The 13934-nt window shown below is 34.0% G+C and overlaps 1 long non-coding RNA gene across 1 annotated transcript in view; it reads left to right on the forward strand.

Annotated features, from left to right (window-relative positions):
* The window catches only part of LOC139045597 (uncharacterized), a 228164-nt gene extending 224561 nt beyond the window's left edge, over positions 1–3603 (forward strand). Inside the window, exon 5 of the long non-coding RNA XR_011504287.1 lies at positions 3209–3603. This is a non-coding gene — a long non-coding RNA (uncharacterized lncRNA). The remainder of the gene's footprint in view (positions 1–3208) is intronic.
* The last annotated feature ends 10331 nt before the right edge of the window (positions 3604–13934 follow it).

The raw sequence follows: 13934 nt of genomic DNA on the forward strand, positions 1-13934 counted from the left end.
CCATATATCAAAGAGAGCTAATGATCTCCTCAATATGCAACCTACTCACACTTGCATATCTATGGTAGGGGACCTTCTTATGGATCCGTCTAGTTGGTGTCCTCTCCCTGTTTCTCATTATCTTTCTGCCCTTTTCATTAAAATGTCACCATCTTTTAGCCAAATTTGTTTCCTGCTTTCATATCCTGCCTTACATTCCGTGGTGGACACCGCACACTGCAGTTTCTTCCGGAAGCAGCTTCAGTCATCCCAACGCAGAAACACCAACAATAGCCCTTCTTTTTATTTTATTGGAAGCCCCTAAAGAAGGTATATTATTAACTTTTTTAATGTTCTCAGATCCCACAGACCATGACCTGTGGGCCATCTCAAGAATAACTCATCATTATTCCTTGAATATGGCTGGTACATTCCATTCTCCTTAGGTCAGATCTTCTTGAAATAGCTTTCTTTCCTATCAACTCTATCAAAGCCCTACCTTGCTTTCAGACTCAAATAGAGTTTCAGACTCTCTCTGAGATCTCTGTGGACCCTAGCTCCACCCTGGTACTCAGTGGCCTGTGTTTCCTGTGGATTCCTGCTTATCTTATTGGATTCCTCACAAATGCTGTTTTTCATTGTTATTTTCCTTCGTGCACATTCCCATCTCCCGCAGAAGGTTGTAAGCCCACCCAGAAAGGAAGCATGTCCTGTGCCTTCCCACACGGTATATAGAACCTAGCAGTGTGTCCCGCCAGAGTGGGCCTTCAGTAAATGTTTGTGCGGGGGGACAATGACATTGTTAAGGCCTTACCTTCATCAAAGAAGGATATTAAGAAAGCTACTGTACTCCACCAAATTACCTGAAATAATTTTGTTATTCCCAAAGAGGCAAATCTATCAAAAACAAAATCACTTCAAAGTTCCAGGTATTCATGTGAGGGTTTGTAAACAAACAAGGCAGATTGTAGCAAATTAGTGCTCAATTTTTGTTAAGCAATAAAATATTCTGTAACTTTGAAAGGAAGGGCAAGAAGACAGTCTCACCCCAGTTTAGGACGTCTGCTGAGAGCGAGCATTAATCGAGAGGTCAAGCATCTATAGTTCTAAGTTTACTGGAAAGCCACATAAACTGAAGGTCTATTATTCCCCAAATGTTCAGGGACTCTACCAGATTTCTGCATAAGAAATCTTATTTCACTGAGTTCTGTAGAGATTTACCAAGTCCAATAGCATCAGTGTTAAGCATTTGAGACCTACAATGACTAGTCTCTGTACTTCTCTTAAAAGGAAAATTGATATATAGCCATGCACAGTGTAGACAAACACACATATCCCCAGGGATTCAGTGCTGAGTTTCGTCTTTAGAGCAAAGGTGTTACATAACTAAAAGACATATGGACTATATTATCACCTTTATTTTCTTTGTGACTTTTCCCCTGATATTTCAGCTGTTAGCATGATCTGGCCAGACAACCCGTTGGGATCAAGCCAGCATCTGTAAGATTGCTCATCTAGGTCCAAATCTCTGAGGGCAGCAACAAACCAGGGTGGTTTCTATCAGAACCTCAGATACATGTGTGTCTGGAGTTTACCTTGTAAAACATTGGAAGCACTTCATATAAACTACTCTGTGACTTAAACAATTGAGATAAATTATCATAAAGTCAAAAGGAGGTTTCTGTCATCATGAAGTTATTTCTTCATGATGCAAAGATCTTTCTAATATTAGCCTATTGATAAACTCTTAATAGCAACCAGATAACTCACAAATACCAAAGGTCTTAGGTTTTATGCTTAAGACTTTCACTTGTCTATGTTTATTACCAAAATTTTTAGACATTTGAGGAAAGAAGAGAAGTCTTGTTTTGATTCTTGGCTCATACAATATGAATAGACCAGAAAATAAGACATTTATATCAAACTAGTGAAATTCCTATTGAATACAATGTCAAGTCTCCAGGAATCATTTTCCTAATCTCTTAAAGAGTAATTTTATCTTTAAAAATATCACACTATATATATAGCTCCTTTCACCTTCTCCATACCTGTTAATAAACTTGTCATTTTTGCAGCCAATTCAGGAAAAGAGTTCCTCATTCTTCTCCTTGGAGACCTAGACATAACCCATCCGGTCTCTGGGGTCGACCCCCGTCTCCTCTGAAAGGCTGGCTGCATGATTTGATAGTCACAGCTGTCATTATCATCCAGCTTGGCACGTGCCTCTAGGGTTTTCCCATTGAGCAAGGGTCTGAACTGTGCTGCCCATGCTTCCTCATACCAATTATAACTTCCATGCAGTTATCTAAAATGGAGAAAAAAATGATCAACATCATTCCCAGCCTTGTAATGAGGAAGCGGTTTTCCCTTATTATAACTGACTAAATATGTTCAGGCTGATCCTTGAGGCCTCTCATCACCCTCTTCCTGTCCCTCTGGAAATCATGGTCAAGACTCACTTTTCATTTTAGATTTGCTTCACTCCCTACTTGTTTCATTTATTTCTCTCAATCCCACCCTTGTTCCATCTTATTTTGACTGTGCTGAATGCCTTTCTCACTCTCTGCCCTCATCACATCTCTTTCTGATATGCTGCTCATTAGGACCTGACTTCTGTTTCCCATTTCTTGCTTTCCTGTCACTGGACTCCCTTACTGCAGATTTACTCTTGGGCACCAGAAGAAGAGGGTCCTCAAGCTGTGTAAATGATCCAGCAGATTCTACCCTCCCTTCCTTTTGTCACTTCTAAGACCCTCGTGTGTCTTATACTTCCTTTTTGTTCAAAGAATTTATATTGAGTGTGTCTGTTTTAACCAGAAACAGTGACATCTGTTGGCTGTAAGCAGTCGAAGCATTAGTTACACTGATGAAAGACAAGGAATTTATAATCATTTTTGTACCTTTCTACTTTCAGGTAGAGGTAATTCAAAGACATTGCACAAATAAGTCAGTATCCTCTATATTGGAGTGTAAGGAAATCATCTCTGAAGATTTGGTGATAAACTGAGAGACATTACAGAAAAACAATTTTGGACACCTATCTACCAGTGGCTCCTCTTTTCTGACATGTAACACTTTGCAGCAGTCCTGATCTAATAAAAAGCCCTAAGCAGAGAGACTATCTAACTCTGATGAAAGCTTGTGCACTCAGGATTTTGGTTTGGGCATATGGAAGAGACTCATCTCATATCTGTCTAATCTAACACCTGTTTTTCTTTTTCTTCCTTAGGAATACAACCTCCAGTTTTTAGCTAGGCATATGCCAAGCTGAATAAAGACTACATTTCTCGATCTCCTTTAAAATTAACTCTGTTTACCTTCTGCCAAATGATATGTAAGAAGAAATGTTTTGTGTGGGCCTCTAAGAAATCTTCTAAGAGTTGGTGCATGCCCATTGACACTTCATTCTTCATTCTCTGTCCTTTTTCCTGGATCATGAGGCAGATGGCTGGATCTCCAACAATCATAGAGGATTGTGAGGTCAAGGCCATATCCTAGTAATAGTGAAATAGTGAGTTAGAAAAAGACCAAATCCGAAAACTTCATGGAGAAGAACAATTATATCAGTCATGGAATAATTTTCATGTCAAAGAATGAGAAATAAACTATGTTATTTAAATCACTAATGTTTTGTTTTTCTCTGTCACATACAGCCACGTGTAATTCTAATTGGGTCAGGGTGCTTTGTGGTGAGTTCAATAGATGGAAGAGGAATATTCGGGGATTATGTCTGTACTCTTTGCTTACAGGAGGTGTGGAATCAGAAATTGTCTACCTGGGTTTAGGTTGTAGCTACATTTGAAGAATTCAGATGTCCATAGCTGCCTTATAGATCCCTGAAGCTATTTACTACTTCTCTAATAACCCAGCTCTTCCATTAAAAGAAATTTTTCCTAGAGTGAGAATCTGACAGAGAGGGAAAGGCATATGTTCACACGTGTTAACTGTAGTATTATCTGTAATAGAAAACAATTTTAAGTAATCTATCAGCAGAAAATTTGTTAAATAACAATGGCATATCCACGTTTTGGTATATTCTTCACTCCCTAAAGATGATGCATTATGCATCCATGAAAGATATTAAGAGTGTGAATAAAATGAAGGGGTGTTCAGGAAATATCATTGAGTGAAAACAATTAGATTAAAATTTCTAGTCATGATGCCATTATAAATTTTCTGAGGCACCCCCTGCGCTCTGCACATATGACATGCAGATAACTTGTAGAATTAGGAAATCTAAAAGGTTTATTCACGCTCAAAAATAAGGTAAATATCTCCATGATACAGAAACGGAAAGTAGTGAGCAGCACCGGAGTCACCAGCCTACTCTGGGTAAGAAAACAGGCTGATATGGTCAGGAATTTGGCTACTGAAGGTAAGAGAGAATAAAAATATCTCTAGCAGAACATTAACTAGGACTTCTGCTTACATCACATTTCATGAGAAGAGAATCTAGAAGATATAGTTACAACCACATGACGAGGAAGTAAATCATTAAGTTGAGTGCTGGCTTGATGATTGATGATGTCCTCAATATATTGTGGTGCAGATGCTTTTAGTATATGACCCTTCTCTGCCTGGGGTCCAAAAAGGATTGACCAGTAGCAATTGCAAAAACACTAGAGAGAGTTTATTACACACACACATGTGCGTGCACACACACACACAGAAATAACTTCCTACTCAAAAAATATCTATAAATCAAAATTCCAAAACACATTCAAAATCTATCACTAGGAAAACAGGCAGATAAACCCTAAAATATTAGTATAGAATTGCTACAATGAATATGAAATAATGGAGCAGCCCGAAAAAGTTTTCTTAAAAATAAATATGTTTAATCTGCATTCCCAGGTTCATTGCAACATTATTTGCAATGGTAAAGATGTGGAAAGAGCCTAAATATCCATCAGTGGATGAATGGGGTAAAAATGTGGTTATTCATTTTATTCAACCTTGAAAAAAGAAGAAAATACTGCCATTTGAGACAACACTGATGAACCCAGAGGACATTATGCTGAGTGAAATAAACCAGACTCAGAAAGACAAATACTATATGATCTCATTTATATGCAGAATTTAAAATAGTCAAACTCATAGAATCAGAGAATAGAATGATGGTTACCAGGGGCTGGGAGAAGGGTAAATGGGGAGATGTTGGTTAACGGATACAAAGATTCAGTTCTGTAAAATGAATGAGCTCTGGGGGGTCTAACGTACATCACAGTGACTACAGTTTACAGTACTGTATTGTATACTTGAAATTTGCTAAAAGGGTAAATCAATCTTACGTGTTCCTACCAAGAGCACACAACACACACATGCACCCAAACACACACACGTAGTAAATAAACATGTACTGTTGAAGGGTAATACAAACAAAGAAATATGTTTAGGTTGTCCCAAGAGGTACCATAAAAGGAATAACTTTCATTAAAAAATATCTAAAACATTTTCTATGGCAGACATGAAACAATAGATAGATATGAAAAGTACCCAATATAAACATTGGACATGAGAAATTTTATTGCTAAAATGCAATTATAAAAATCTATAGTTGATATATAGTCAAGAATAGACATAGTTTAAGAGAGATTTAGTGCATTAGAACATATTTCTGAGGAATTTGTTCAGAACTCTGTGATGATTGACAGCGATGAAAAAGAACTTTAGACCAGTATAGAAATATAAGCCTACATTTAGAGTCTCAAAAACAGAGATGAGAGTTTATATAGGAAAAAAAGATGCAAAAACTAGTATTTGAATACATAATCACTGAAATATTTACAGAATTAAAAAATTAAATTAAAAAGCATGGATCCTCCAAGTCTCGGAAGGAGGTGGAAAAAGAAATCCACTCATACATACATGTAATACATCTGTTGAATAAAGATTAAGAGAAAAATCCTAGCCAAAAATAGGGAAAGCATGTAAAATGTTTAAGAATTTAAGACAAAGAGAAGGCACTACCCTTTTTTGCATATGGTATTATTATCTACATAGATAATTCAAGAAAATTTGCAGATAAGCTGTTGGAACAAATGAATTGTGCTTGGCACACAGTATAAAAATATTTCAATATGTAATAAACTCACAATTGGAAATACTGTTAATTCAGGATGAAGCAACAACAAATGCAATCAGTTACATTAAAAACTAATAAAAATAGCTAAACTCCTAAAAATGGAAAGTAGAAGTCCTACAACTCAAAAAGGAGGAGAAAAATAACCTAATGAAAAAATTGTCCAAGATAATTTGCAGATGAGTAAACCAGGATGTTCAATAAACATATGAAAATATTCTTAACTTTATTAGTAACCATAAGAAGAAATGTTTAAAAAATAATAAAAACATAGTCTAACAATTCAGCGTGAGTGATGGTGGTGAGAAATGAATAATCTATATGCTGCTGATGAGTATGCTAATTTACAAGTCAATTTGGAGAGCTATTGGGCAATATTTGATAAATTTGGTAAGTGCAAATACTACACTTGAGCCAGTCCGCATCTAGCTATATACTGCAGAATAATTCAGTGCATATGAACAGAAGGAGAATTACAAAATGTTTGTTAAAGATATATTGTAATAGTAGATGAACTGTATGTCCATCAGTGGAGAAACTAAAATATTAAACATTGGACTGTTACACAGTATTTAAAGGAAATAAAATAAATATATTATCTTATGGGAGGATGAAAATGTAAGGTTATTTAAGAAAAAGAAAGCAATTTTAGAATAATATTGGATTTTAGTACTATTTACGTAGAAAGTAAAAACACACCCGTACAAACAACTACAATATATCGTATATGGAATTATATTCATGTATGTAAAGGTTTATAAAATTGGTTGGAAAGAAGTAGTCTAAGTTCCTGAAAGTGGTGTTTCACATGACTGGGGTGGAAGAGAAGTAGCACACTAGATGATGGGTAAAGGGCTCTTCATTTTATCTCTAATTCCTTTTTTTATTTAAAATATAAGCAAGTATTGGTAGTAGTCAATAATTGTCTATTCTGGGTGGTAAGTCTATGGATTTTTAAACATTCCTTGAACATTTTTGGAATTTAAAAATTTAAAAATGTTTAACAATATGTTAGAAATTCAATAAAGATATTATGAAAAGCTTTGTATATTGCATGGGACATTGTAAGCACTTAATCACTGTTAACAATTATTATGAATATGCTTTCAAGCAGTGATAAGAGAACAAAAGGAAATATACAATCGAATACATCAGTGGAAATAAATGAGCTAGAGTTATATGTATGGAATATCTTTCCATTTATTTGCATCGTCTTCAATTTCTTTCATTAATGTCTTGTAAATTTCATTGTACAGATCTTTCACCTCCTTGGTTAATTTATTCCTGAGTATTTTATTGTTTTTGATGCTATTATAAATGAGATTGCGTTCTTTATTTCTTTTTTCAGATAGTCTGTCATTAGCGTATAGAAATGCTACTCATTTTTGCATGTTGATTTTGTATCTTGCAACTTTACTGAATGTATTTATTAGTTATAACAAATTTTGGTGGAGTCTAGAGTTCTCTATATATAAGATCATATCATCTGCAAACAGAGACAATTTTACTTCTTCCTTTCTGATTTGGATGCTTTTTTTCTTTTTCTTGTGTAATTGCTCTGGCTAGGACTTCCAGTACCATGTTGAACAGGAGTGGTGAGAGTGGGTACCCTTGTCTTGTAGCTGCTCTTGGAGGGAAAGCTTTCAACCTTTCACCATTGAGTATGATGTTAACTGTGAGTTTGTCAAATGGTTTTTATTATGTTGAGGTGCATTCTTTATATATCCAATTTGTTGAGAGTTTTTGTTATCATGAACGGATGTTGAATTTTGTCAAATGCTTTTTTCTTTTTTACTGTTTTTGTACGTCTATTGAGATGACCATATGATTTTTATCTTTCATTCTGTTAATGTAGTGTATTACATTTATCAATTTGCATATATTGTACCATCCTTGTATCCCAGGGATAAATCCCATTTGATCATGGTATATGTTTCTTTTAATGTGCTGTTGAATTTGGTTTGCTAGTATTTTGTTGAGAATTTTTGCATATATATTAATCAGGGATATTGGCCTGTAATTTTCATTTCTTGTATGGTCTTTATCTGACTTTGGTATCAAGGTAATGCTGGCCTCATAAAATGAGTTTGGCAGTATTTCCTCCTCTTAAGTTTTTTGGAGGAGTTTAAGAAGGATTGCCATTAATTAAATGTTTGGTGCAATTCACTAGTGAAACCATCTAGTCCTGAGATTTCTTTGTTGAAATGTTTTTGATTACTGATTCAATTTCCTTACTCATTATTGGTCTGTTCAAATTTTCTGTGTCTTCATGAATCAATGTTGGTACATTGCATGTTTCCAGAAATTTATCCATTTCTCCTAGGTCATCCAATTTGTTAGTGTATAATTATTCATTATGTTTTCTTACGGTCCTTTGTATATCTGTAGTGTCATTTTTAATGTCTTCTCTTGCATTTCTGAGTTTCTTTGAGTTTTCTCCCTTTTTTCTTAGTCTAAGGGTTTGTCAATTTTGCTTATCTTTTTAAAAAACCAGCTCTTAGTTTCGTTGATATTTTCTACTGCTTTTCTAGTCTCTATTTTATTTATTTCTGATCCCATCTTTGTTATTTTTTTCCTTCTGCTAACCTTGGCCTTAGTTTGTTTTTCTTTTTCTGGTTCCTTGAGGTGTAAAGTTAGATTGTTTACTTATGATCTTTCTTTTTTCTTAATGTTGGTGTTTATTGCTCTAAACTTCCCTTTGAAAGCTGCTTTTGCTGCATCCCATAAGTTATATTGTTTTTTGAGTCCACTTTTGTTTGTTTCAAGATATTTTTTGTTTTCCTTTTTGATTTCTTTTTTGACCTATGGGTTTTTCAGGAGTGTGTTGTTTAATTCTACACATTTGTGAATTTTCCAGTTTTCCTCCTGTTCATGATTTCTAGTTTCATACCATTGTGGTCAGAAAAAATGCTTAGTATGATTTCAGTCTTCTTACATTTGCTAAGGCTTATTTTGTGATATGAAGGCTTACGTATGACTTATCCTGGAGAACATTTTGTGTGCACGTGAGAAGAATGTGTATTCTGCTGCTGTTGAATCAAATGTTTTGTACATGTCTGTTAGTTCTGTTTGTTCTAAGGTATAGTTCAAGTCTGACATTTCCTTATTGATTTTCTGTCTGGATCATCTATCCATTGTTGAAATTAGGGTATTTAAGTCCCCTAATATTATTGTATTGTTTTCTATTTCTTCCTTCATATCTGTTAGAATTTGCTTAATATATTTAGGTGCCCCTAAATTTTGGTGCATATATAATTACAATTGTTGTATCCTCTTGATGAGTTGAATTATATCCCAAATCATTTATGATTTCCTCCAAAGTTACAAAAGCCCAATATGTAGTCTTGGTGTCAGGGTTCCTTCATTTAGCGTATTATAAATATAATAATAATATTTATATAAATTCATACAATAAGTTAAATATTTATAAAATAACAATTATATACTAATATAATAATTATTGTATAATATAAATTAGATAATGTACAATAATTTATATAATAATATAAATAAAATATATTTAATAAATATAATAATTATAAATAAATTATAAATCAAATAGAAAATATTTCATCCTTATTCACTGACAAAGTTGTCTTCATACCTGAAATAACAAGATAATGACAAAGTGAAGATGACCTAATGTGGCATTCAAGCCTTTAACAATGAGATTCTACACACCTGTTTAGAGGTATCTCTCACCACTGTCCACTCTCAGCTAGCTCAGTATTCTATATTGTCCAGTCACTGGACTCATCTCCATTCCAAGAAGGTTTTGTATTCTTTCTTCATGCATGCCATAACTTCTGTTTGAAATTCTTCCTGGCTCAACTTAAATGTCAACTTCTTTGTTATTACCAGATATGATTTCCAAAAAGAATTAATTATTTCCTCCCGTGTGCTCCCTTAGCTATATTTGCTACAATATTTAAAAATAATCTGTCTCAGATTACAGTCAGTCTCAGGATTGTGGATATAACTTCTCCACCAGGTAGTAAGCTATTTTAGATCATGGGGTTTATCTCATTCATCTTTGCACATTCTTAGTTTCTGAACCTGTGGCTCACAACCAATAGGTACTCTATATTTGAGAAAATTGAATTATAGATTAATAAAAAGCTTTATGTTATAAAGATTCCAGGCATTTTAAAATAGAACGGTATTATCAGATAACTTCAACAATTAAAAACTCATGGCAAATCTTATTTCATCTATACCCCTCTCCATTTCAAACTATGCCTAATTTAGTCTCAAATTATTTTGAAGAAATAATATCATATTGACTATGAAAACTCTGTGAATAGCCGTGGAGCACTGTCTGATATAGTTCGGAAGGAGAGATGAAAGACTGAGCAGGATTTCGGTCTGCAGTACACAGGGTTGCTAGGAGTTGAAATCGACCTGACAGCACTAACAACAACAACAAAATATCATTTTATCCATAAACACCTCCGTATGCATCTTTACAAAATAACGAGTCCACAAAACCATCTTCACAGCAAATATTTAACAATCATTCGTCAATATCATTAAATTTCTAATTAGTGTGAAAATTTCCTTGTTTGTTTAATAATTTTTGTTTTTTTAAGTCAGGATCCAAATAAAATCCACATATTAATATCGGTTTATTTGGCTTTTAGATCACTTTTAACCTACAAATTCATTTTCTCTCTCTTTCTTTTCTTTCTAGCAATTCTTGTTCCTTGCAGCTGAAAAGCAAAGAATATATATTTTTTCTTTTCTTTTCTTTGAAGAAGATTGGCCCTGAGCTAACATCTGTGCCAATCTTCCTCTGTTTGATGTGGGATGCCACCACAGCATGGCCAGACAAGCAGTGCTAGGTCCGCACCTGGGATCTGAACCTGAGAACCCTGGGCTGCCGAGGCAGAGCGTGTGAAATTAACCACTATGCCACCATGCCAGCGCCAAGGCAGGAATATTTTTGGTGGCAGATCTGAGCAGTATACCACATGGCTGCCACTTGATGTTAGTAATTTTAAAATTTTTATTGCCTACATCCAATATTTCATTATTTTGTTTGCAATTTCAAAATGGTGATTTTCCTCTGCTGTAATTTTTTCTTCATTTATTAGATGGAATAATTCCATAAGTAGAATTCATCCCTTATAAGTTGTTTGGTTATTAAAAAGTACAGGTTATAGAGGAAAGATATAGACTTGATATATTCCCTTTACTTGCCAGTTTTGTAAAAATAATTTGTCTCCTTATAAATTTCCAAAGAAGCTGACTATATTTTTTTAAATGAATGGATAGTATTTAAACATATTTGATGTGTTTCAAAATATTGCAGTTATTGCTTTTATTCATACTGAAATTATTTTGCCTTTGTCCAGTAGAAACCTCTTCAAGCTGTCTCCTGGGTCCTTTTGACATGAAACTAATAATCCTTGTTAGCTTCCTTACTGTCTAGTATGACAAAATTCTTCAAGTTCACCTTATAAGTTTCTAGTGCGAGCTGGACTTGGACTGTACAAAAGGCCATTGTTTTCTGTCGTGGGATATAATATTTAGAAACTATGATTTGAGCACTGGGATTTTTTGTTGCCCTTGGGTTCGTTTTTGTTTCTAGAACGTTTTTAGTTCTCAGAGCTAAAAAATACTTATTTATTTTATAAATATAAAATACATCAGAAGTGAATACTCATATAATTATTTAATATATTAAAAATTCAAATAATAATTCATATAATTCAAACAAGACTGTATGGCTTTGACTTAACCTCTTTAACGTTATCTCCTTATCTCATGTGTATTTCAATATTCTTAAAGTAATTATTCATTTGCTTTATTCCACAATACACATACAACAGACTTGGTATAATAACAGCAACATTTTATCACCAATATTTTAATTACGGAAAGCGATTTCAGATTTTAATTTTCCTTTATTTTCGTCCTTCAGAAATATCACAGTAGGGGTATTCAGTTACAGTATTATGTTTCATAGCACCTTGAATTTTCCTCTCTGTGTGGCTATACTACCAAGTTAGTACAAAATTTGGTGTACATGATTTATTTGGCTTGACAATTTAGTAATTGTCTCCTTAAATTTTAATTCTGTATTATAATTATATAAAATTTTTACGTAAAGTACAATAAATGTGTTGTATTCAGAGAAGTTTATTTTTCTGTTCTTTTCCCTTCAATGTATTTCCTCTCTCCCCTTAAATACAAGGATATTATATATACATAGAGCTACATAGGGTTTATTTTTTTAACATAAACACATGCATATTCAATATTTAGCAATGCTGAATGAGAGCTGAATGGAAATTTACTCTAATTTGTGGGAAATCAAATTTTACATTAATGAATGAATATAAATTATTTGCAAATGTAAAATGTGATATCTCAATTAGGTTGTATTGTATTTGCTTATATTTTCTACATTCCATTGTCTATGTAAGGCTGAGTAAAATGGCTTTGGCACCAGAATATGTGCCATCATGATTTTCCTTTAATGAGGATGCTGTTTCCAAGCCTTATTCATACAGTACACTTTCACATTTACCCATTTGAGAATATTCATTTAACATACATATTGCATTTAGTTCAATTGTGAACAGTGAGAGAGAGTTAAAAAGTATTACAGCTATAGTTTCTGTGTTATATAGCATTGCTTAGCATAAAGCTAACCTTTTTTTATAGAGATTCAATTCAGTACTAAATACCAATAGCTTAATGCTTTAGCCAACATAGCTAATCAGAATTTGTGCTTTAAGATTCATTACAGTGGTCTTGTCTAGTCCACACCCTTTGTATCAGTTTGAATTATATTTGACTACGTGTAACAGAAACCTAACTACAATAGCACAACCAAATGGGGGTTCATTTTTCTCACATTATGAGAAATCTGGAGGCAATTAGTTCAGGATTGGTACAGCTGCTCAGGGAAGGTACAAGATCCTTTAAAATTCCTGCCCATTATCCTTTTCATGTGGTATTTATTTTTTCATGGTTTCAAAATGGCTTCTCTGCCTCTGGGCGTTGTGTTCATACTCGAGGCAGGAAGAAAGAGAGACAAGTAGAAAAGGAAATACGTCTTCCAGCTGAGACTATTCTCTTTATACTAGGAAAAAAATAGATTTCCTGTAAAATCATCTAGTTGATTTACTCTTTGATCTGATTTGTCGAAACTGGATCACATGTCCATTCCTAGCTATAATAGAATCACACTACGGCTCTAAAAACAATTGGGGTTCTATAAGTAAAGAAGAAAGAAAGAGTGGCTATTGGATAAGGAACAGGAATTCCTGCTTTATCCCTTTAATCCTTGTCAGTGATATGTTTTAAGGTAGTTTTTCTCAAAACAAAAGCGTTATATGCCTTGTGCTACTCAGTTATTTAAATATGAACCATGTCTATTTCCCTGAACATCAGAAATTTATTTTAAGATTTTCAAGAACTATCATGGAAAAACATTTTGAAGCTGGTTATATTAGTTTTCTACAGATGCCGTAACGAAGCACCACAGACAGAGTGACTTCAACAACAGACATTTATTTTCTCACAATTGTAGAATTAGAAGTCAGAGATCAAGGTGTCAGCAGAGTTGATTTCTTCTGAGACCTCTCTCTTTAGCTGGTATATGACCATCTTATATGTGTTCATGTGGTCTTTCCTTTGTGTGTATCTGTGTTCTAATCTCCTCTTCTTATAAGGACACCAGTCATATTTGACTAGGGCCCACCTATATAACCTAATTTTAACTCAATTACCTCTTTAAAAACCCTGTTTTTAAATACAGTCGCATTCTGACATACTGGCATATGCTTCAGCATAACAGTGCTGAAGCATAGAGGAAGCAGGAATAAGAAAACAAAAACAAACCACAAAGGGGAGGTGATAAGAG

The sequence above is a fragment of the Equus asinus genome, chromosome 6 (genome assembly GCF_041296235.1).
Source record: "Equus asinus isolate D_3611 breed Donkey chromosome 6, EquAss-T2T_v2, whole genome shotgun sequence".
NCBI lineage: Eukaryota > Metazoa > Chordata > Mammalia > Perissodactyla > Equidae > Equus > Equus asinus.